At 41.9% G+C, this 22,359-nt stretch overlaps 1 long non-coding RNA gene across 3 annotated transcripts; it reads left to right on the forward strand.

Annotated features, from left to right (window-relative positions):
• Nucleotides 1–4,614: 4,614 nt before the first annotated feature.
• LOC119260878 (uncharacterized) lies at nucleotides 4,615–10,553 on the forward strand. Of its 3 annotated transcripts, none has more exons than XR_005128843.2 (4): nucleotides 4,615–4,836; nucleotides 5,184–5,295; nucleotides 7,812–7,950; nucleotides 10,313–10,553. It is a non-coding gene; the product is annotated as an uncharacterized LOC119260878 (long non-coding RNA). The 3 variants fall into 3 exon arrangements; XR_005128844.2 differs by having other exon boundaries at nucleotides 7,832–7,950; XR_005128845.2 differs by having other exon boundaries at nucleotides 7,837–7,950.
• The last annotated feature ends 11,806 nt before the right edge of the window (nucleotides 10,554–22,359 follow it).

The raw sequence follows: 22,359 nt of genomic DNA on the forward strand, positions 1-22,359 counted from the left end.
ATCCCTCTATAAATGGATAAAGTGAGATCAAAGTGGTTATGTGGTTCAGCACCAGTATTGACTCATCCCAGTGGGCATCCGGAGGGAAGGGAACGAGAAGGAGGGGCAAGGGGAGAGCTGCAGGAAGGGGATGGCAGCAATAAAGTCAGCTCGCTCATTGATGGGGCATCTCTGCCCTCCCTCCACATGCCCCAGAAATTCTATGCCTAGAGACTGATTTTATGGAAATTCATTGTAATAAGAACAGGTACAGCTTGGTGGGTGAGAAGTGGTTGAACTTGCTGCTTAAACACAGCAAAACCATAGCGCCAATTCTATAAACAGTCTCGTCTCCTGATGGAAGCTAAGAGTCAAAGGAAAGGAAAATATATTCTCTTTGCTGTTGATTTCCTTTTGTCCCAAATACATGAGAAGAGACTGTAATTGCCTTTTCCCATAACTCCATGCAAGTAGAGACAGGGCCCCAAATCTACCTACAAGCCAAACAGTTCCTACACTCAGCCTCTGCCACCTCCAGGACCCAACAGGACTGGCACATCCTACCCACCCCAAGCCCTCAAGAAAAAGCTCCTGTCCCAGCTGCGCTTTCTCTAGGGCTACAGCCTTGATTTCTTTGGGAGGACTTGCAACCACCTAGCTCTACTTCCATGCTTCCTCTCTTCCGCCTCTGAGCTGAACCACATGGACTGGGCGCCACAGGACCAACCAATGAGCAGTGCCCCACTTCTGGGTTTTGATCAATTAAAGCAGTGTCCTGAGAATCACAAGAGTGCTTGCTTCTCCTTCCTGCTCTCTGCCATATGATGACGTACCTAGCGGCCGATTATCTCCACCCCAGAAGAAGGTACTCATTTGAATCTGAACATACTGGCTCCCTGATCTTGGATTTCTAGCTGTAGTACTAGAGGGGAATAAACTTCTGTTATTTATAGGCTTCCTAAATTCTATGGAATTTTTGTCAGAACAGTTCAAGATGATGAAGGCAATCACTGATACACAACTTCTGTGAGGCTTTTAGAGTTATGGCTATGTGTATAGAAAAATTTTAAATTATTAGACAAAAGCATCTTATATTTTACAAATGTCAAAACCATAATTTGATCAGGAAATTCCTTAATTTAGGGTGTTGGAAAGAAGAGGGATCTGTTGGTTAGTGTCTCAATCTGTCCTCAGTTTGATTGTAATCATTGTTGCCCTGAGTGCTTAAATCAGTGTAGATGGTGTGATTTCTAGTCGCTAAACTCAAGAATCAAAGAAATCCATTTCTTTGTTTTCTATAAATTAAATGAAGTGTGAATTCAAACATCCATCTAACCAAGTTTTAAGGAAACTCATCTGAGATAATATTGGATCTGGTTCTCTACTCAAGTTTGATGAAAACCTGCAAGTCTTAGATGGCATCCACAAACACTGGGGTCTCCCAGCACCCCAGATGCCACATGCCCATGGATGCCACTGACATCTATTTACCTAATCCGGTAGTGACCCCTCAAAATCTGATAACTTCAAGCCAGACCCCACGAAGATACAGAAATGTTTGCACATGCTGGGACTCCCCCTCTCTGAGTGCCCCACCATCATCTCTTTGATTTTATTCATTGGGCTTGGGTTAAAAAAAAAAAATCCTCAAAGGCCAATGACTTCATACTGCAAGTTTGAAGTGATTCATATAGTCTTCTAGATACAGTGATGAAACCTGACTTGGGATTGATGAGTACATGCAGAGGTTTAATTAGGTTGACTGGACACTGGTGAAGCCAAATGCCCAAGAAGAAAAGTGTGTGGTGTTTGCTGGGCAAGAGGGGAATGTATTGTTCCAGCAGCTAATGTGGTTTTCAGTTTTATTTTCTCCAGTCAGCATAACTGCCACACACACGCTAACATAGAAACATCTCTCACATTTACACTGTACCCCGATAGTCTTTCTACCTGATCAGATTTGACTGAACCATGGGGAGACACCTAACTCAAGGGCAGCCAGTCTCTGCTGTAGCCTCAATTAGAGCTCTTTCCAGAAAGGTCATCCAATGGTAGTGACTGGCCAAGCATGGATCTTCTGTCTTACCAATTTTGAGTTCAGAGACAGAGAGAAATTAATTAATAGTGGGAAGAGCTGTGGAAGCAAAGATGGAAAGTCAAGTGACAGGAATGGAGAAAAACGAAAGAAAGAGGAGATTTCTGGTGCTAACCTAGTGCTGGGACTCCTTGTGGCTAAGACTATGTTCTTACGTAAAGATTGCTCAGGTGCTAGTTTTCTGAAAGACCTGGGTATTTATGGTGCCTGATTTCTCTACTTCCTTTCCACACACTCTAACCACCTGAGTAAATCTGAGCCTCTTCTTGCACCCTGAAAGGGTTGACGCACATTTATTTGAAAAACAAATTTCTATGATGTAAATATTAGAGCAGTTAAAGAGAAGAAAACAGTGATTCATTGATTAATAAACATTTTAAAGGGCAGCAAATAGTAGGCCATTTTATTCTGAAGATTAAAGATTAAGTAGTCCTAGAAGAAAACAGCTCAAAACCCAGTAAACCTCTTTCCTGCCCCTTTTTCTCTGAACTTCAGTTTTTCTGTGTGTTGCTTCTGCTTTTCTTTGATTTTATGAGTCTACTTGCATGTCCCCCTCTCCATTTATCTCTGCTGTGACTCTGTCTCTCTCTGCCTCTTCCCTTTCCTTTCTCTTTCTTGTCTCTTCCTTTTGTGCCAATGTCTCCTTCCCATTCCTTCTAGTATTTCTCATTCTCCTACTCCCCTGTGCCCGCCCATCTTCCTGGTTTCTTTTCTTCCCATACTCTTCCTATTACTTTCTTCATTACCACACTTTAAAGACCACAACCCAGAAAGGAAATATATTTATTAGAATTTATTGTGCTTATCATAGTTTGTGTTCTATTTTCAGTGTTCAAAAGCAAGTGACTTGAGCGTTTCTGTTGTATTTAATTAAAGGAAATAACTAAATAATCTGCTCTCCCTCAATTGATTGCTCCAACATTCTGTGAACTAGACAGAAAATAAAGGATCCCCAAGCCCAGGACTCTGCATGGAAGGTTACCAGGGAAATAATAGATTATCTTATAGTTTATATTTGACATATTTTTTATAAAAATCTTCCTGGTGTTTAAGCTGAAAAGAGAAAAGAAAGATACAATTATTTACTAAACTACAATACAATGCACTGGTTTTTGTTTTTTTTTTTAAAGATTTATTTTTATTTATTTATACAAGCACTGGGTACAGTCAGAAGCGCAGGAGGGTGAGAGAATTCACCAGAGCCAGAGCAGGGAGCAGAACAGGCAGAAGGACCGAAGTACACTGCTGAGGGGAGCAGCGGGCGGCAGGAGAGGTCTGCGCGCCATGTGGGACCCTCCTCAGGTGGCCGGGGAGCAGCCGGGGATTGAACCAGCGCTGCAGAGACTGTGGTCAGCTTCGCAACCCAGCGCTCAACCGCTGCGCCACCGGGGAGGCCCAATACAATGCACTGTTAATACAAAAGATTCAGATCTCTTATTGCAGTGAAAACACCAATTTTTTTTAAAGATTTATTTATTTATGCATACAAGAGCTGGGAGATGCGGGGTTGGGGGGAGAGGATTCACCAGAGACAGAGCGGGGAACAGAACAGGCAGACTGACTGAAATACACTGCTGAGGGGAACAGCAGGGGAGACAGGAGAGGTCTGCTGCGCCATGTGGGTTTCTCCCTGGCTGGCCGGGGCTCGAACTGGTGCTGCAGAGGCTGTGGATTGCTTCATAGTGTGATGCTTAATCCCTTGCACCACTGGGGAGGTCCGAAAACACCAATTTTAGCTTCATTGTATAGAAATTATCCATCTTATTGTACTTGAAGATGACATTAATCTTTCCAGTTGATCAGCTTTTTAATATTCCTGTTTCACCTTTCCTTTGTGAATCTAAAAGTAATATTTCAAATATATGTCACTCTTCATAGACCAAGTCTAAAGCCCTGATCATAACTCTTGCCATCCTATCAAGTGATTAAAATCCCTTTTGACATTTCCTGTCACTGGAGAAAGCTAGCCAGCATTTGGTAAGCACTGTAATGCTAATTACCCAGGTTTTTTTCCAAGAACAAGGTCATCTGCCACCTAGTGTCTGAACAAAAAACAGCAACAGATAATGCCCTCATCAAGGCTTTTGGATTTATAGCTTTGCTTCAAACTCTTCTAGGTGGGAGGCAGCAATGTTTATGAGTGCCTGCCAGCATAATTCTACCTGTAACCGTGGGTAGGGTTTCTCTATAGATGTGTGAAAAATATCCAAAGGAAAGTTCTTACTCAAAACTTCTGGGAGGACAAAGAATGTCTCAGAATGACTGAGACATACCACTGCATAAAAAGTACATAAAATTACTTACAGTTGGTGATACACAGTTACCTTGACAATAATTACATGTATCAATTGCAGTGACACATGAATTTAACATTTTGCAAATGTTGAAAATTTACTATGAGCTGGGTACCATGCCAGGCTCTAGGATCAAGCAATGAGTGCCAGACGAGGCTCCTGCCCTCATAAAGCTCACCTTCTGTGACTTTTACCTTCTGTAATAATGCATATTTGGATACATGTTGTAAAGGAAATAAACAGGGACATACTCACACAGAGATACACACACACACAAACTTATCGGAGAGGACATTTTTTAAGGTGGTCAGGGAAAGCCTATATGAGAACGTGGCTTTTGAGTGAGACTCAAATACTGAGAATATGCCAGGTACAAATGTTGATGAAGAAAGTCCTTCCAGGCAGAGGGATCAGGAAGCACAAAAGCCTGGAAGAAATGTTGGGCCCTGGCATTACAAGGGCTAGAATGTAAGGAGTGTAGTTGTGACAAATGAGAGAGAGTGGATTGTTCTCTGACGTTGTTAATTCAGCAAATAAAAAGGAAGAAAATTGTCTTCCCAGATTTAAATCAAGACACAATAGATCATATATTTAATGGAATTCTTTTTGGCTACAAGAGACAGATATCTAAATGAAGACAAATTAAGAGGAAACAAAGTTGATGGGGGTGTGGATTTAGTCAAATCCTTTGCACCAGAAGAAGACTGTATCTGGGGATGCTAGAATCAGGTGCTCTGTGTCACTCTCTCTCTCTCTCTCTCTCTCTCTCTCTCTCTCCCCCTCCCTCTCCACTTCTCTTTGGCTGTTGGATTCAGTCTCTCCTCTTACCAGGCTAGAACCATGGATGTTGGCAGTTCTTAGCTTATATACAGCAACCTAACTGAGCAAGAAATAAAGTTTCCTCTCAACTCATTTTGAAAAGCACAGGTAAGGACTCAAATTGTCTGACTTTCCTCTCTTTCCTTGCACAACTGCTATGGCCAGGGAAGTGAACGATGACCACCTCATCTGCAGCATGAGGTCACCACTGTGGTCAGGTGAACTACTTTGCTTAAGGCAGAGGGGATTCCAATGGAGGAGACATGTGGAAACGCAGATATGACCCTTGGGGCATCAATATCACTGTAATTTGACTATTAAAGATAAGAGAAAGAAAAGATAGGATAAAGCATATGAAGGCCAGCACACCGGTAACATGTTTCTTTAATTTAGGAAGAAAAAGGAAAGATGATATGTAATCACAATAATGTTTAGAGAAAGAATGCCACCTTCTGTGGGACATACACAGTCACATAATGCTTGGCCATTAAAACATAGAAAAGGAAAGTCTGTGACATGGGCCTGATAATGCTCACCTCCTTGGTGTCTGAGGGTGAGGGATCTTGGACAATGACCCCTGTAGTACTTCCTATTGTTGAGCCAGACAGTCTGAGCTTGCCCCTCTGTGGCCCATCACATTTTAAGCTCATGTGATTGGTGAGTTTCTGATACTAAGTTGAGGTCCATCATCCTTGAAGAACTTAAGGATGGCCTGCCTGAAGATTGTCTTAATTCTTTCCCCAACCAGATTTTTTTCTTCTTCCATGATCCAGGTTCTGTTCATGTGATTCTATAGTCACTGTTTTTTTTGTGTGTCTCAGGAGTTCACTGAGGGTTTGCTTTTTTGCAACATTATTAATAGGAAAATCTAAGAATCTGTACCAACTATTGCTATTAGCTCACATAAAATGCAGCATTTTCTTCATTGAAGAGACTTTGCCTTTCTAAAAAGGGTTCTGCAAAACTCCCTCCTGCTAGTTACTCATTATAGGAAAATAACTTCTTCAATTTGTATGATACCTTAGCTCATACAAATTGTGTGTGTGTGTGTGTAGTCTTAGCTACCTTGTCTTCATCATGATTAACATTGCAGTTTTGGGAGAAGGTTTTATATTCCATTGTTTTTTGACATAAAAGGCAACTTTAACCCTGCTTAAAAATAGATCCAATATCAGATAAAATTATGAATGACTATAAAGGTCAAATGCAAATTATTAAACAGCACTCTAGATTATAGAGTTTCTTTTTAAATTTCTTTCATTTATTCATTCACTGATTTAACTAATGCTTATTGAGCACCTACACTGTCCCATGAACTGGGATACAGTGGTGAATGAAAGAGATGGGTTCCTGGTCCTCACGTGGTCACAATCTACTGTGATCACTTGATTCCCAATAATACTTGGACTCCACCTAGTCTGGAATAAGAGAAAGTATAAGACTTGGACCCTGTATATCAGACTTTTTAGAAATTTGAAACTGGAGATAAACATGTTCAGACAATGATCGTGCCCACACTACATGGTGATTTTTAAACCATGAGGCAGGGGTGTTATGGAAACAATTCTTTGTGATTGGAGGTCTGTGGAAGAGAGCACTGAGATCATAGTAATGGAAATGGCTTTTGTAGGATTTGAATAGGTGGAACAGAAGAGGAAGGAAAAGAAATGCCAGGTATAGGAAACAGGACACATAAAAGGACTGTAGCTGAATTCTGAAGGATGTATTTATGGAATGTGGAAAATTTTGTTGGACTGAATAACACTGGAATAGTGGCAGGACAGAGAGTGTTGGAAATTAGGCTACTAGTCATACGAGGCAGACTATAAATTATTCATTTTCCATGCATAGGATTTACATTTTGTTCTGAAGCAATGGCAATCCATCAAAGATGTGTGCTCAAAAAATATCTTTGTCAGCAGCATGTAAGATGGGCTCAGAGGGTGAGAGGCAGAGAAGATTGTTCAGGAATGTGTCCCTTAACTAATGCTTTGCCAGTTGTTCAGGCAAAAGAAGCCTGTGGAAACAGAGGAGAGATGGAGTTAGGAAACCCAGAACAAAAACACACTTTTGTGATGGATAGAGGGAACAGTGAAAAAGAGGAGACTGAGGTTGACTCAAAGTCTCTCACTACTTAGGGAGATCAAGTGGTGATGTTCCAATGCACTGAGATAGAAAACTAATGTGAAGGGTAAATTTAACTCCAACACATAGAGTGGAAAATTCTAGGGAGACAAGCAGGTGGAATTGTCCAGGTTTGAAGTAAAAATCTAAGTCCCCCAGCATCTTATTGCACATACTAATAACTGTTGTTCATAGACTGACTGTCCACTCTGTGCTCTATGGTAAGCTTTACAACAACTGATCTAGGTAGATATCCCAAGCCACCCTTTTCTGATAAAAACGAGAATTTGGAGACATTAAATTTGTCCAAGTTCACACAGTTAATAAGGGCAAAACGAGAATCTGAATTTATTTTTGTGTGATTCTAAAGCCCTCAGATTCTCCAATATCTTATTTTCTCCTGATCGTGCGACATTTGCCCAGTATTCCTTGAGGGACAATTTAGCTAATTGCTTACCTAGATGTACAGAATCATTCTCAGACTGATAAGAAAACTTTAGGTCTTTCACTTCATTTGGAGTCAAGGTAAAAGGAGAAATAACAAGAACACCAGCTACTTATTCATCATGCTCAGAATCACACAGTGACTTCTCCCAGAAACTGGTGAATCCTGATCAACAGAACAGAGTTTACCAAAAGGTAAAGTGAATATTTTAATAATAAGAAACTCTTATTTACAGAAAGTTAACTAACCATCATGACCCTTTTTCTTTTAAAGAGTAGACAATGCATAGAGCTTGAGTTTCCACTTCTACAATTAAATCTAGTTACTGTCCTGCGAAAATTGTGTATTTCAGGATTATAATCTTCCCACATGTTAAAATAGCTTTTGGATGGCTTAGACAAAGGTACTCCTGCTGGGGATAATCTGAAATTATTCCTTCAAATATGTGAATAGGGGGATCAACCCACCATTCCTTTGGGTCAATGTCAGAGAACCATTTCAGGAGGCCTAGGAGATATCCCAAGATCTGTGAAAGCAACTGTGGGGGCAATATTATTCATATACATATATACATATACACATAATATATACATATATATAATATACATATACACATAGACTTACACACACACACACATAGACACACACACATATCCTAATGGAGTCACACAGCTATTAAGCAGTGGTTATCAGTCCTGACAACACATTCGAGTCACCTAGAAAACTCCTATAAAAATACCACTGCCTAGGACCTCATTCTGAAGTTCTGATTTCAAGGATCTGAGGTGGGCTACAGACATCAGAATAATGCTAACGGGCAACCACTGCCCCATTGTGAGTGGTGCCAAGAAGTAAGGATGAGACCTATGGTCAGATGAACTTGAATTTGAACCCAACTTCACTACCTACTGGTTTTGAGGGGGTTTTGTAAATTATTTAACTGCTTTGGGCATCAGTTTTTCATCTGCATAATACCAATAATATTGTGGAGTTATTCTGAATATTAGAGATAAAATGAACCCAGTATCTGAGGTACAGATGTTGATGGAATGGCTGAGGGTGGGCATGAGAGGAAAGACACAAGGAATGGGCTACAGGAGAAGCAGACACACAAAAGAGAGGCAGGAAGAGGGCCCCTGAAAGCAAACTTAGACCTTCCTCAACCTTTCTTAAAATCCAGCTGAAGGCAAGAGTGTTGGATCAGAAAAACAAACAAACAAACAAAAAACACAAGAAATTTTAGCCTGAAGAAGCCCTGCAGTGTAGAAAACCTTGATGTTCAGTCACCATGTTTAATTTCCTTTGACCAGAGAAAGGTTTCTCTTTCCTACTGGAACTTGAAACCTAGTATCTGGGGTTTCACATCCATCTAGAACATACTACCCTTGTGGTCCTTAAGTTGTGGTCCCCAGACCAGCAGCATAAATATTATGTGGAAATTTACTAGAAACAAAAACCTTGGGATCTCTCCCCAGACCTACTGAATTGGAAAAACTGGAGATGGGGCCCAGAATCTGTGTTTACAAGTCCTGCAGATAAAGCTCGTGCATGCTAGGGTTGAGAACCACTGTGGTAAACTCTCATAGCGAGGTGTCTCGGCAACCAAAATGGTTTGCAACAGGAAAAGTCACAATCCTTTCATTTCATTCTCTATTGTGTCATGTTCAAGAAACCCCTAATTCTTGTTGGCTGAATAAAGATAATAAATTAGGACATAACTAAATAATTAATTCCCCCTTAGAACGAGATACATCAGCCTTTAGACTTCGCTTGCTGAATCTCTTAGACAACATTCATATTACATATTTAAAAAACAAGTCTGGTACATTTGCCTGTGTATGAATATGTTACTTTGTAGTTTAATACACATTTATTCATTAGGTCACCTTTACAAGGATTTCCTTTCAGTCTCTTTTCCAGATGCCTCAGGTTACTCTGCCATTTTTCCCATTTAGTGTGTTCTTCCAGTCAGGTTGGTCTGTCACTGCTGGACCTAATTTCTGCGCACGATGCTTCTCACAGCACAAGGAGACAGCCAGTGTGGCATGAAAAAGCTCAGATTCTGGTGTCACTTGGGCACAGGTTAAATCCCATCCCCATTTATAATGTATTTAATACTAGCTTGTATTTTCAGATAAATTTCTTTTTTTTTTTTTTTTTAAATAGAGGCATGTTTTATTTATTTATTTGTTTGTTTGTTTTGTTTATACATGCACTGGGTACAGTCAGAAGCGCGGGAGGGCGAGAGAATTCACCAGAGCCAGAGCGGGGAGCAGAACAGGCAGAAGGACCGAAGTACACTGCTGAGGGGAGCAGCGGGCGGCAGGAGAGGTCTGCGCGCCATGTGGGACCCTCCTCCGGTGGCCGGGGAGCAGCTGGGGATCGAACCGGCGCCGCAGAGGCCGCGGGCAGCTTCGCAACCCAGCGCTCAACCGCTGCGCCACCGGGGAGGCCCTCAGATAAATTTCTTAATCTCTGAAAGCCTTGTTTCATTTTCTATTGAAATAGAGTTAATAATAATACCTGTGTTTTTGTTTTTGTTTTTGTTTTTTTCAGACCATGCTAAAGACTCAGTAAATACTACCTGCTGGGATGATGCCTTCCAAAGTCTCTGCTTTAAATGATAATATGAAAAGCTTGCAGGTTTTTGAAGTAAGAGAGACATAAATGAAATCAGAGAATGTTTTTGGGATTTGAGATACAGCATTCATGCATCAGTGCTTTTCAAACCTTAGCACGTATACAAATTTAAATACATATGCAAAACAAGCAAGGATCTCAATAAATGGAGGCAGTGCACCAGTATGCCTGAGATGGGGTCTAACTTTCTGTATTTCCAACAAGCCCCAGGGGACACTGATGCTGTGTCCTTGTTTAAAGTACTGAGTTCATTTCCTGGAACATGTTAAATACTCAAGAAACACTAGTTATTGGTATTGTGACTTCTGGAAGCCTCTTTGCTCTTAAAAAAAAGAAAAATTGAAATACTCATAGACTTCTGAAGTAGGTAGATACTAAGTGACATCTGTGTCTCTCAAAACCAGAAAATGATTGTAAGATCTAGAGACTCATACTTGTTTGCTTTAGGTATTAAGGGGAGGTGGGGAGCAGGGAGGGAGTATTTCTTCCCCTTTTTAATGAGCCTCTTCCTCTCCCCACCCTCATCAGAGGACTTTTTTTTCATGTGCTTTCACTTCTCTTATACCTGAAATATTCTCTCTCTTCCTTGCCCACTCAAATCCTAACCTGACTTCAAGGCCCAGCTTTCTCAGGAGGGATCTAACTTTCAGCACACAAATATTTTACGTATAACACTGCATCATGTGATTCTTTTTTTTTTTTTAAGATTTAAAAAAAAAATTTTTATTTATACAAGAGCCGGGGTACGGGCCAGAGGATTCACCAGAGACAGAGCGGGGAACAGAACAGGCAGACTGACAAAATACACTATTGAGGGGAGCAATGGGCGAGATTGGAGAGGTCTGCTCGCCATGTGGGTTGCTCCAAGGCCAGCGGGGATCGAACCGGCACTGCAGAGGCTGAGGACAGCTTCACAGCACTGCGCTCAACAGCCTGTGCCACCAGGGGGGCCCCATTATGTGATTCTAATAGAGTAATATCTAATAGTTGATATTACTCTAAATGATAGTAATTTAAGTAAAACCACCAACATCACATACTTGACACGGAAGGTCCTTCACTGACATCCTAAGGGACTATGGATTGATTGTGACACTGCCAGAATTGCTTCAACCAGTTTTGGAAACTGATTTTTGGAATTGCCTCTATTAGTCACAATGTGCTAGATTTTGTTACATGATAAAATATACTCCCAGATCACATTAGCTTAATGCTGTTGCTGTAAAAGTTTACTTCTCACTCTCATCATAGGTTAAAGGGCTCCCTGAGGATCTGCTCCAAATAGTGATTCAGCAATTAAGGCTCCTTCCCTTGTGTGATGCTGCCTCTTAGAATGCTTGGCAAAGACCTGGGGAGGAAGGACAATTGCTCAGGAGATCTGTGACAAGGATTGGAGAGGCCCCCATATTCCATTAGTCAAAACCCAGGCATCTGCAAATACTGGATGGTCTCACTTGTTTGTGGAATAAAGAGAAACGTAACAGAGAGTCAGTCAAAACCAAAGCAAGAATAAACTCTTAACAGTGGACCACAAAGCTAAGGCAACCAAAGAGGAAGCGTGGCGGGTGGAAGTGGGGAACAAAGAGTCCCAAAGGAACATGGTAGGGGTTGTTTTGGACCTGGTGGTGGGCAGCTATGAGAGTATACATTTATAGAGGTTTGAACCTATAACTCCTGGAACAGATCAAAGATATAAACTGACTTTACATAATTTAATAAACATAATTTGGGAGAAAATGAAAGAACTGAGGCAACCAGAGGGGGAGCAGGAAGGGTGAAAATAAAGTGGGAGGAAGCACAACAGATGATAATGGTGGACTATGACTGATGTCGTGGTGGGAGCGCTGTCGTAACAACACCAGAAAGGGGTGAAGTCCCTATACTTCTAAAATACAGTGATGTAAAGCAAAGTAACCTCATTGCCAGGCCCCTAATAAGTACCCAGTAAAAGCTATTGTTTGATTAATTTGTTCTGTAGACATATTAATAAAAATAATAATAAATATGTAGACATATTAATAAAAGAGTAGGGTAAGTGAAAAGGTATCAGGCTTTTCTGCCCTCCCACCATTACGCATAATGATAGATCCTTGCGGCCCTGAATGCACCTGGAGTAGGGTGTGGGCATTATGTAGATGGTTTTCACCTGGGCCACGGCGGGGGCTTATAAGGGGGGTGCAGCGGGGTGCAGTGTGGTGGTGGGGTGCAGAGAATGGAGGAGTGCGGCGGAGAGTGGTGGAGCCTGACGGAGTATGGCAACGACACACAGCGGAGAGCATGAGGACAACACGGCTGCTAGAACCGGTAAAGAACCTACCCGGTGTGGGTTGCTTGCATTACAAGCATAGATTTCAGTTGGTTCAAGAGACTTTTAAGGTAATTTATTTTAATTTCCTCTCTAGGATAAATATTTACTATCAGAATCTGTATTAGAAGTATTTCAATCCTCTTATAATCACAGTCATTTTAATATGTGCTGTTTGCTTGATCTACATTATCTTCTAGACTTTTCAGACATGGAAATTCTAGAGACTATTATTTAAAAAGTATCTGCTACTGAGTTTAAGTTCTTAAACACTGCAGATGTTATTTAAACCATTTTTATGTGGTTTTAATATACCTGTCCAGATGTAGCTACTATCCTAAATTTGGTGTTTGTTATTTATATGCCCATATAATTTTCAGTTCATATACAAATATAAAGAAACATTTTTAATAATATTTTGCAGGTCAGAAGATTTTATAAATGGTATTAGGTTGTTCATATTATATATCTTTCACAGTTGCCTTTTTAAAACATAACAGTTTCTAAGGGGCTTATATGTGCAGTTATTATCCATTCATTTTAACTGTTGTATTCAGCACTATGAGGAAATGCATTTTTTCCTACTCTGCTGTGTAATGGGCATCTAAGTTGTTTCCAATTTTTTGCCTTTACAAGAAGAACTTCAATAAAGTCGACATAATTTTCTCCTTGGGCTCGGGCACTAAAGCATTTCCAGGACAAATGCACAGGAGTAGATTTGTGGCTTTAACAATCTTCCTGTTAGCTTTATGAGATCGTACCAAATTGTCCTCCAGTGGTGCTGGGCTCGTCATCAACTCCCACCCACAATAAAGGAGAGTTCCTACCTCTTCTTCACCAAGTATCTTCACACTCAAGCCAGTGGTTTAAAATACTATCTCATTTTTAAATTTGTTTTTACTGTTAAGTGCCAAGGATGAGCACCTTAGATATGTCTAATTAGCTAGTGGTATTTTTTTCTCTTGTGTTATCCTTCTTTTCATTTATGAGAATAATACATTTTTTCTGATCTAAATACTTTTTCAACTATGTATGTGCCAAAATAATGCTTTCCCCCAATCTGTGTCTCGTCTTCTCACTTTATGGTATCTTTTCATTCACAGAAGTTTTAAATTTTAATGTAATGAAGTTTATCAACATCTTTTACTTTATGGTTTTGGTTAATGGGGCTTTCTTTAACACATTATTCCCTGTAGTGAGATCAAGAAAATCTTCTCTATATCTCAAAATTATTAGTCTTGCTTTACATCATTAAATCATTAATCAACCTGCAAGTAATTCAAGTTTGTGTCTGAAATAAAGAAGAGTTATAATTGTGTGAGTATAGTTTTTCCATTTGGATAGTCAATTATTATCAGACCATTTATTGATTAGGTCATGTGTTTTTCTATTAATTTGTAATGACACTACTGTTATATATCAAATCCCCAAATATGTGTGGACCACTTTCTGAGCACTCTAGTCTGTCCCACATGTCCATCCATATGTCCAACACACTGCTTTAGCTACTATAGTTTTATATTAAGTTTTGTTCTCTGGTTGAGTGGCTCCCTCCATCTGATTCTTCTCTTTCAGAGTTATCTAAGCTATTCTTAGCCCCTTTCCTTTACATAAATTTTAGATTGTCAAGTTCAAAAAAGTCCCAGGGCCTCCCCTGGTGGCGCAGGTAGTTGAGCGACATGCTGTGAAGCTCTTCGCAGTCTCTGCAGCCCCTGTTCGATCCCAGCCGGCCATAGAGGGTCCCACATGGCACACAGACCTCGCCTGTCTCGCCCCCTGCTCCCCTCAGCAGTGTGTTTCATCAGTCTGCCTGTTCTGTTCCCAGCTCTGTCTCTGGTGAGTCCTCTCACCCTCCTGCGCATGTGGCCTGTACCCCAGTTCTTGTATAAATAAATAAATTTAAAAAAAATTCCAATTGATAAACAAATAAAAACAAACTTTTAGTCTACAGGACCAATTAGTGGTTACCAGAAGGGGAAGCAGAGTCAATCAAGTAAAAGCAGACAATTGTATGGTGAAGGATATTTTGGACTTGTAATAGTGAATTTAACGTAGTGTTGATTTTTAATGTTGCACAGCTGAAACTTATACAGTGTCATAATCAATGATACTTCAATTTTTAAAAAAACTTTTAGAAAGAAAACAACAATGACTGAAATGGGATATTTCATGGAAAATTTTTCCATTTTCCTGGATTTTCAAATATAGTCACAAACCTAAATACTATAAAAAATACTCAGATGATATTGTAATTTGAATTTCATTCAAATAGATTAATTTGAAGATGACTGACAGCTTTGCAATATTAAATGTTATCTTTGAAAATGGTTTCATCTTTCCCTTTATGTTGGCCTTTTCAAATGTCCTCCAGTGAAGGACTTTTTTCATAGTTGCACATCTTTTTTTAGTTTCAATACTAAGCCCCTTATATATTTGTTGTTATTAGTGAAATGTTAAATCCTCACAGTGCTATGAGTTTGATATGTTCATGTCTATTGGCTAAAATAATTAAGGCTCATAAAAATTAAGTAGCTCACCACATGTCATTGATGGTAACAGGGATAGGATATAAAATAAGTGCTGCTTGACCCTGAATCCAGAGTTCTATACCTCCAGTCTGTACTGTTATATGGCAAGCAAGTGTCTTCAATCACGGTGTTTTTTAATTAAATAACTTAAAGGTATTTAAGGACACAAAGTAACACCAATAATAATAATAATAATATTTGACTCCCTAGGGGCAACACCAAGAATGGTGCTTCCCAAACTGTAATAGCTATACAAATAATCTAGAAATCTTATTAGCATGTACATCTTGAACTAGTCTGTCTAGAGTAGAGCCTAAGATTCTGTTTTTTCAATGAAAATCCTTTGTTTAGATGTTCACAAATAGATTTCAATGGAAGGTTATACTTTTTTCATAATTGTACATTTCTTGTTAGATTTTATAAACAACAGAAGGCACCTTGTATTATTACTGCACCTTGTATTATTACTGCGTGTCATCTGTATTTCCTGTTAAAATGCTCACAACCCAATATTTCAGAACTAAGGAAACTAAGGTTGAGAAATATTAAGTAACTCACCAAATGTCATAAGTAGTAAGTGACCATTTAATAAGCACACCTGCTGGTCCCAAGGAACTCCTTTTCAGACCACGGCTTCTCAGCTTTCTCTGGCAAGTGCTTCTAATTAACAATGAGTAGAGGTGAGAATTCCACCAGATGGCAGCAGATGCTCATTGTGTTATCTCAAATGATTTTCTTCTCCCCCTGCCCCCATCCCACTTCCCTCTATTACTGGCAAATCAGATAACTGATTTGTTAGATTGTTTCAGGGAAGTGAAGCAGGGTTCCCCTGTTCCTGCTGTTCTGTGGTGTCCTACCTACATCAGCTTCGTGTTGCCAATGGATTTTCATCAAGAGCATCCAGCTGGGACAAAGTATCAGGCCCCCAAGCTTCTCCCAAAAAGCTTATTTCAAAAGGTTTGTAAAGGAGAATGAAAAATTGTTTTCCATCAGTTGCCTTCTCATCATAGTGAGTTCAATTTAGGCACTTAACCAGGAAAAGGAGGCATGCTTTGAAATGTTGGGCAGGATATGAGAAGAGGAAATGATTCACTTGCTATGATGGAAGGGAAAGTTGTTCAGACAGATAAACCTGAAACACTGGCCAAAGATTCAGGGACAAATCTAAGCAATGAGCCCTTAGACCATTAACTTCATCCCAGAGCTGGCCCTGCTTGTACTGATGGGTCCATTCTTACTCATTTTTTTCTTCCTGAACCAGGAAAAAGGATTTTTTTAAGATTCATTTATGTATACAAGAACCGGGGTACAGGCCAGATGTGTGGGACGGTGAAAGGATTCACCGGAGACAAAGCAGGGAACAGAACGGGCAGACGGACTGAAAGCACTGCTGAGGGGAGCAGCGGGCAAGACAGGAGAGGTCTGCCAAGCCATGTGGGTTTCTCCCCGGCTGGGAATCGAACCGGCGCTTCAGAGGCTGCGGACAGCTTCACAGTGCTGCACTTAACCCGTTGCGCCACCAGGGAGGCCTGGATTTTATTTTTTTTAATATGAAGAGAAATCCATCATCTTTAATGATCTGACGCTGAGCTTAGGAAGGTGAAAACACTCCAGCCTCATTAAAAAGAAAGGACTCTTGACTTTTAGAGGCCTCAAAAGCTTAAATCTGTGCAGGGGAGGGGTCCTGTGTTGACGTTCAGTGTATTTAGAGCAGGCTAAAAATTGTGTATCATTGTGTCATTCTGGGAAAATCCCACCTCCTAAGTCCCTCCTTATCTCACCATCTCTCCCATTGATGCATCAGGTCAACCAAGCTAGAGTGGTTCCTCCCAGCATGCTCCACCAGTCTTTCAGATTGGCTCTTCAGTGGGGCAAATAGGCATATTGGAGAGCAAAAGAAACAGAAAAGGGAAGCTGGGCTGTGCTTGGCTGAGATGAGCACTGATAGAGAACATGACCTGTGTCACTGCTTTGGACTCTGGGCAGGCAAGACAGGGAGTCTGAGAGAAGGCACTGGGAGAACAGGGTCACAGGGAGGGAATCTGGTCATCAGGGGTCCTGCTATTTAATGATTGCTGCTCCCAGAATTTGCTAGGAAAGAGGGGAACATAGAATAGGGTCTGTGCTACTGAGACCCAGTGACTTATATTGGGGGCAAGAATCAAGGTCTCACCTCAGCCTTGAAGTGTTAAATCTTCATCTGTGGCTCCAGACTATGTTCAACTTAGCATGCAAGTGACACTCCATGAGATAGAGGCCTGGTGTCCCAGGGAGCCTCACCCAACCCTTCTCCAATCTCTGAGGTTCTGCTGCTGAGTCAGAGACAGAAGCAAGCAGGCAAGTGGCTCTTCCTGGAAGCTTCCAGAGGTGAGGCCTTCTGACCTCTTCTACTGTCAGAGTTTACCTGAGTGCCTGGCATATTAATGGAGCATGAACTAACCATGGGCTGCTAATCAGCTTGCATCTATCATGGTGATGGAGGACAAGAATAGAAAAAATAAACTGAAAAGGAGGTGTGCCACAAGACCAGAAACCTGGCTCACAAGGAAGTGAGGCTAAAAGAGATTAAGATAGCTATTGACACAGCTATGGAAATGAAGATCCTGAAGATCCTTAGGCGCAGACAAAACAGTTACGGAAACTAGTATCCTTAGGCACAGACACCTAGATTACAAAGCATAACATTCAAGCAGGTTTCTGAGGGCACATGCAAACGTAAAGATATGGAGATTGAGCCCATTCTGGAATCTCTGGTCCCTTTCAGATTCTACATAGTTATCCAAAATTAACAACTGGGCCTCCCTGGTGGCTCAAAGGGTTAAGCGTGGCACTGTGAAACTATCCACAACCTCTGCAGCACAAGTTCGATCCCCGGCCGCCCTGGGAGATACCCACATAGTGCAGCAGACCTCTCCTGTCTTGCCCGCTGCTCCCCTCAGCAGTGTTTTTGGTCAGTCTGCCTGTTCTTCTCCCCACTCTGTCTCTCACCCTCCCGTATCTCTGGCCGGTACTCCAGTTCTTCTATGCATAGATGAATAAATCTTTTTTAAAAAAATATTAACAACCAACTGAAGGCTCACAAGGAGTGACCCCTTCCAAACAGAAGAGGACTATATCAGTTCAGTGTCTGCACAGGCTCGGGGCAGCTCTCCCACTGCCCACCTGTGACTATGCAGCTGCCTCTTTTCACCGACTCTCACCTCTGCTTGGCAGCAGCTTCCTGCCTGCTTGTGACCTGTACTTGCCAGGACTTCTCTTCACTGACCTCCCTCAGCAGAGGTCGCTCTCCTCAAGGCCTCCCGCCTGCAACCATGCAGGTCTCTCTCAGCAAACTTGTCCCTTTTGGGGCAGCTCTTCCTGCCTGCTTGTGTCTATGCAAGTGTCTTTTACTCTTCTGTCCCTTTCCCTAATAAACTTGCTCTTTAAATATAACTGATGTCTCTGTCTCGTGGAGAAACTCGTCTGGGAAACTCGCAGCGTGTCGCTGAAACGGGAGCTCTGGTGACACCTTTCCCAGAGTCAACCCAAGGACCCTGCACGCCAAACCCACGGACTCCAAAAACGACAAAAATGGCATTTAATCCTCACTATGACTCTATGAAGGAGGCACTGGTACCATCTCAACTTTATAAATAAAGAAAATGGAAGCTTGGAGCGGTTCGATCACTTCCCCAGAGACTTTTGTCTACACAGTGTGAAGCTGAAGCCTCAGATGCATTCAGGCGCCAACATGTGGGCTCTCAGACACTGGGCTACAATACTCAGTCAGTGTTGATTTCATTATTGATGAGAGGAGGTGCACTTTGTCAAGACAAAACAAAGCAAACACAAAGGAAGCACCTGAAATAAAAACCATTCACACAGGGGTTGGTTAAAGGCACAGAGAATAAAGAGTCTTAGGCAACCATCTCCTACCCCCAGCTCTTTGGTCTGGGTTTGAGGTTTCTGGTTCTGCTGCCCCAGGGCTTCGGGCCCCACCTAATCCAGCTTTCAGCCACACTTCCCTTCCCACTGCCTCCTTCTGGCTCTCTGCCTTCTTCCTTTAATGCATCAGCCTGAATCACTGGGATAAGCTGCTACTATGAATCATATCATTCAACAAAGACACCTTTTGTGAAAAATAAAAATTCAGAGTTAATTCTTGTTTATTCCCAATGGTTCTCAAGTATCTTTTTGTTTACAGACTCCCTTGAGAATGTGATAAAAGCTACAGACCCTGTACTCTACGGACACACACACATACACACAGAGACAAACACACACCAGAGCACATAACTTTAGGGAGGTGGAATGCATTAGGGATTCTATCCTGAACGCTATCCTGAAATCTCTTAAGGAATCCTGTTCTTATCCTGAGTCCTTTCCAGAAACCCCATGCTGGGTACTCCTGCCCTAAAAGATCTTTATTTTGATTCATTTAAATGGAGACATACTTTCAGAATGCCATTGGCCATGTTTAGTAAGTAATAAGCCAAAATAAGAAAAGGAAAATCTTGCATGTATTCTTATATTTGTACCTTTTACATCTTTAGGCAGATATAAATAATAGTGCTTTATGAACTCCAGAAAAAGTAGGAGAGATTTAAAATTGTAGTGGCTACTAGTTTTTAGTTTTAATCGGTTACCTCTGGTAGAAAAGGGGGGGCAAAGGATTTGGAGCCTACTTTAGCATAATGGGACGGGACCTGAGATCAATCCCATGGAGGGCAAGACTCTGCTTTAGCACAATAAGGGGCTCCTCCCCAGAGTTAATTGCTGGGTGTGTGTTGGGGGATCTTTCCTTGTAATGGAAAGAAGGCACAGAGGAGACTTTAGTTCTTTCCATGCATTTCTGGTAGGTCTATACCCCAGACTCTTCTAGGGAGGGGGATTCTCAGACTGTTACAGGGCAGGGAGAGGTGTACCCCAGGCCCTCCCAAAACCTGCCTGCTCTTAATGGGTTCTGCCATCCGTCGTATCAACACAAAACATGAGACTTTAATGGGAAGGAACTTTAATACAACTAAGAAACAAGACAGGACAGGCAAAGAGTCTAGTTTCTAAATCAAGCACCCAAAGTCACCCATCCCCTCGTGGGTAAAACTCCATCCAAATGGGATTGGCCCAGAGCAAGGCCTCAAAGACTGCCACAAGTCTAAAGCATCTTCCAGTGGGGACCCACAGAAAAGGGTCAGAAACAACCAGACAAGCCTGGAAAGAAAAAAGCAAAAGCAAAATCAAGATAAAAGCTGCCATTGTCTCCTCCCCACGGGTCTCACCCACATCTGTGTCACCCCGTCCACGACCAAAAGACAAGCGCAGTTTCTTCACGTGTCTCTGGGCTCCATGCGCCTCCTTCACGTCTCCTTCTGGCTCCATCCTGCTTCTTTCCTTCCTTAGTCTCCTCTGCAGCTTCTTCTCTCCCTGCTCAGCTCCACCCTCCATTTTGGGTGGGGCAGGGAACCTGGAACATCCCCCTTTCTTGGGGACCACCCTGTTACAAGACTACAGGCAAAATTGAGCATCTTAAGATGCTAGAGCCAGCTCTTGAGGAAATCTGACCTCTGTGGTTTGTTGGGCTTAAAGATAAATTAGTATAACAGTTTTGCAGTCAAATGGCAGAGTGACAGACCTTGCTGGCTTGCATGGTATTCCCTGATGCATCTCAGGAAACCCTTCAGCCTTGGTCAAGCCAGGACAGATGCTCACCCTACCCGAGCTCTAGATAAAGGACTTGGGCAAGATGCTTTACCTCCCTGAATCTCAGTTTGCATTTCTATAAAAGAAGACTAACACCCCCTGTGTTGAGGGGGCAGTTATGGATATCAGCTTGATGCCAATTCATTTAGATGCCAAGGCAGTGGGCAGCCCACAAGTGGAATGGGAGTCCTTCAAGCAGTTGTGCCCAGGAAGGCCTGCCTCTTCTGGGTGTCTCAGGACTGCTAACACACATGCCAGTCCCTCTTCAGTGTCCCCTAGGGCCTCAAGGGCCAGAAATGCAATCCCAAATCCATCAGGAGTCAAGAGAACAAGTCCAAGATAAAAATGTGACAGAGGCAAGGCTGTGTTGAACTCTCACTTTTGAGCACCTCTCTTCCTGTCACCCACCGGGTGCCTCAAACAGCTTGATCTTCCACCTCAAAATTGGTCCTCAGGAAAGGCGTTACTAACAATCATGTGTCTTTATGTGACTTAAACTCCCGAATGTGTTGGCATTAAAATTCTTGCTTTGTCTCCTTGTCAAGGAAATTCACATGCCAGAGAGGTTGGCCCTTGGATGGCTCATCAGTTAGGCTAGGTTCAGCTGCCCAGGGGAGAAAACGCAAAATTAGTGTAGCTTAAGCAAGATGAAGGCCGGTTTCACTCTCTCATGAAGGGGCTGGTATGGCATTTTCACAGCTGGTAAGGACTAAGGCATCTTCAGTTTTTCTCCCCTTCCATCCCAGCACTGGCTTCCATCCTGAAGGTCACAGGAGACTGCCGGGGCTCCAATCATTACCAGTCTTTCAATGGCACGAGAAAGAGGAAAGGCAACAGAGCAGAGAGGGTACCAGCTGACTGAGGGACTTCCCTCTAAATGGTCTTCCCGAAAGTCCCCGGGGTTTAGATATTTAAAAAGACAAGAGGGGTTGGTGCAAGGGGTTAAGATGAAGCTATCCTCAGCCCTGCAGCATGAATTCAATCCCCTGGCAGGGAGCTACCCACATGGTGCAGCAGACCTCTCCAACTCTCCTGCTGCTCCCCTGGGCAGTGTATTTCAGTCAATCTGCCTGTTCTGTTCCCTACTCTGTTTCTGGTGAATCTGCCCTGTTCCCCAGCTCTTGTATTCATAAATAAATAAATCTTTAAAAAAAAAAAAAAAAAAGAGGAATGCACCAGAAAATGCACCAAATAAGGAGCCTGCCCTAGTGAACACTTCTGTCATTTTCCCTGGTGGCCGGCTGATCAGGGACACTGCAGCTTCAAGACTCTGTCCCAGTTTTGGAGACCAGCCCAAATCTGGTAACGGATAAGACAACCAAGGGATATTGTTTCTCAGGGTTTTCAAAATCTACAGTTTAGGCTTTCACATGTTTACGGGTTTTAGGATTGTTACATTCTTTTAGGGTTTTATTTATAGCTTCCTAGTTGTACCTGAACTGTGTAATGAA

This window comes from Talpa occidentalis, unplaced genomic scaffold, assembly GCF_014898055.3.
Source record: "Talpa occidentalis isolate TD23 unplaced genomic scaffold, MPIMG_talOcc4v2.1 talOcc4.6, whole genome shotgun sequence".
NCBI lineage: Eukaryota > Metazoa > Chordata > Mammalia > Eulipotyphla > Talpidae > Talpa > Talpa occidentalis.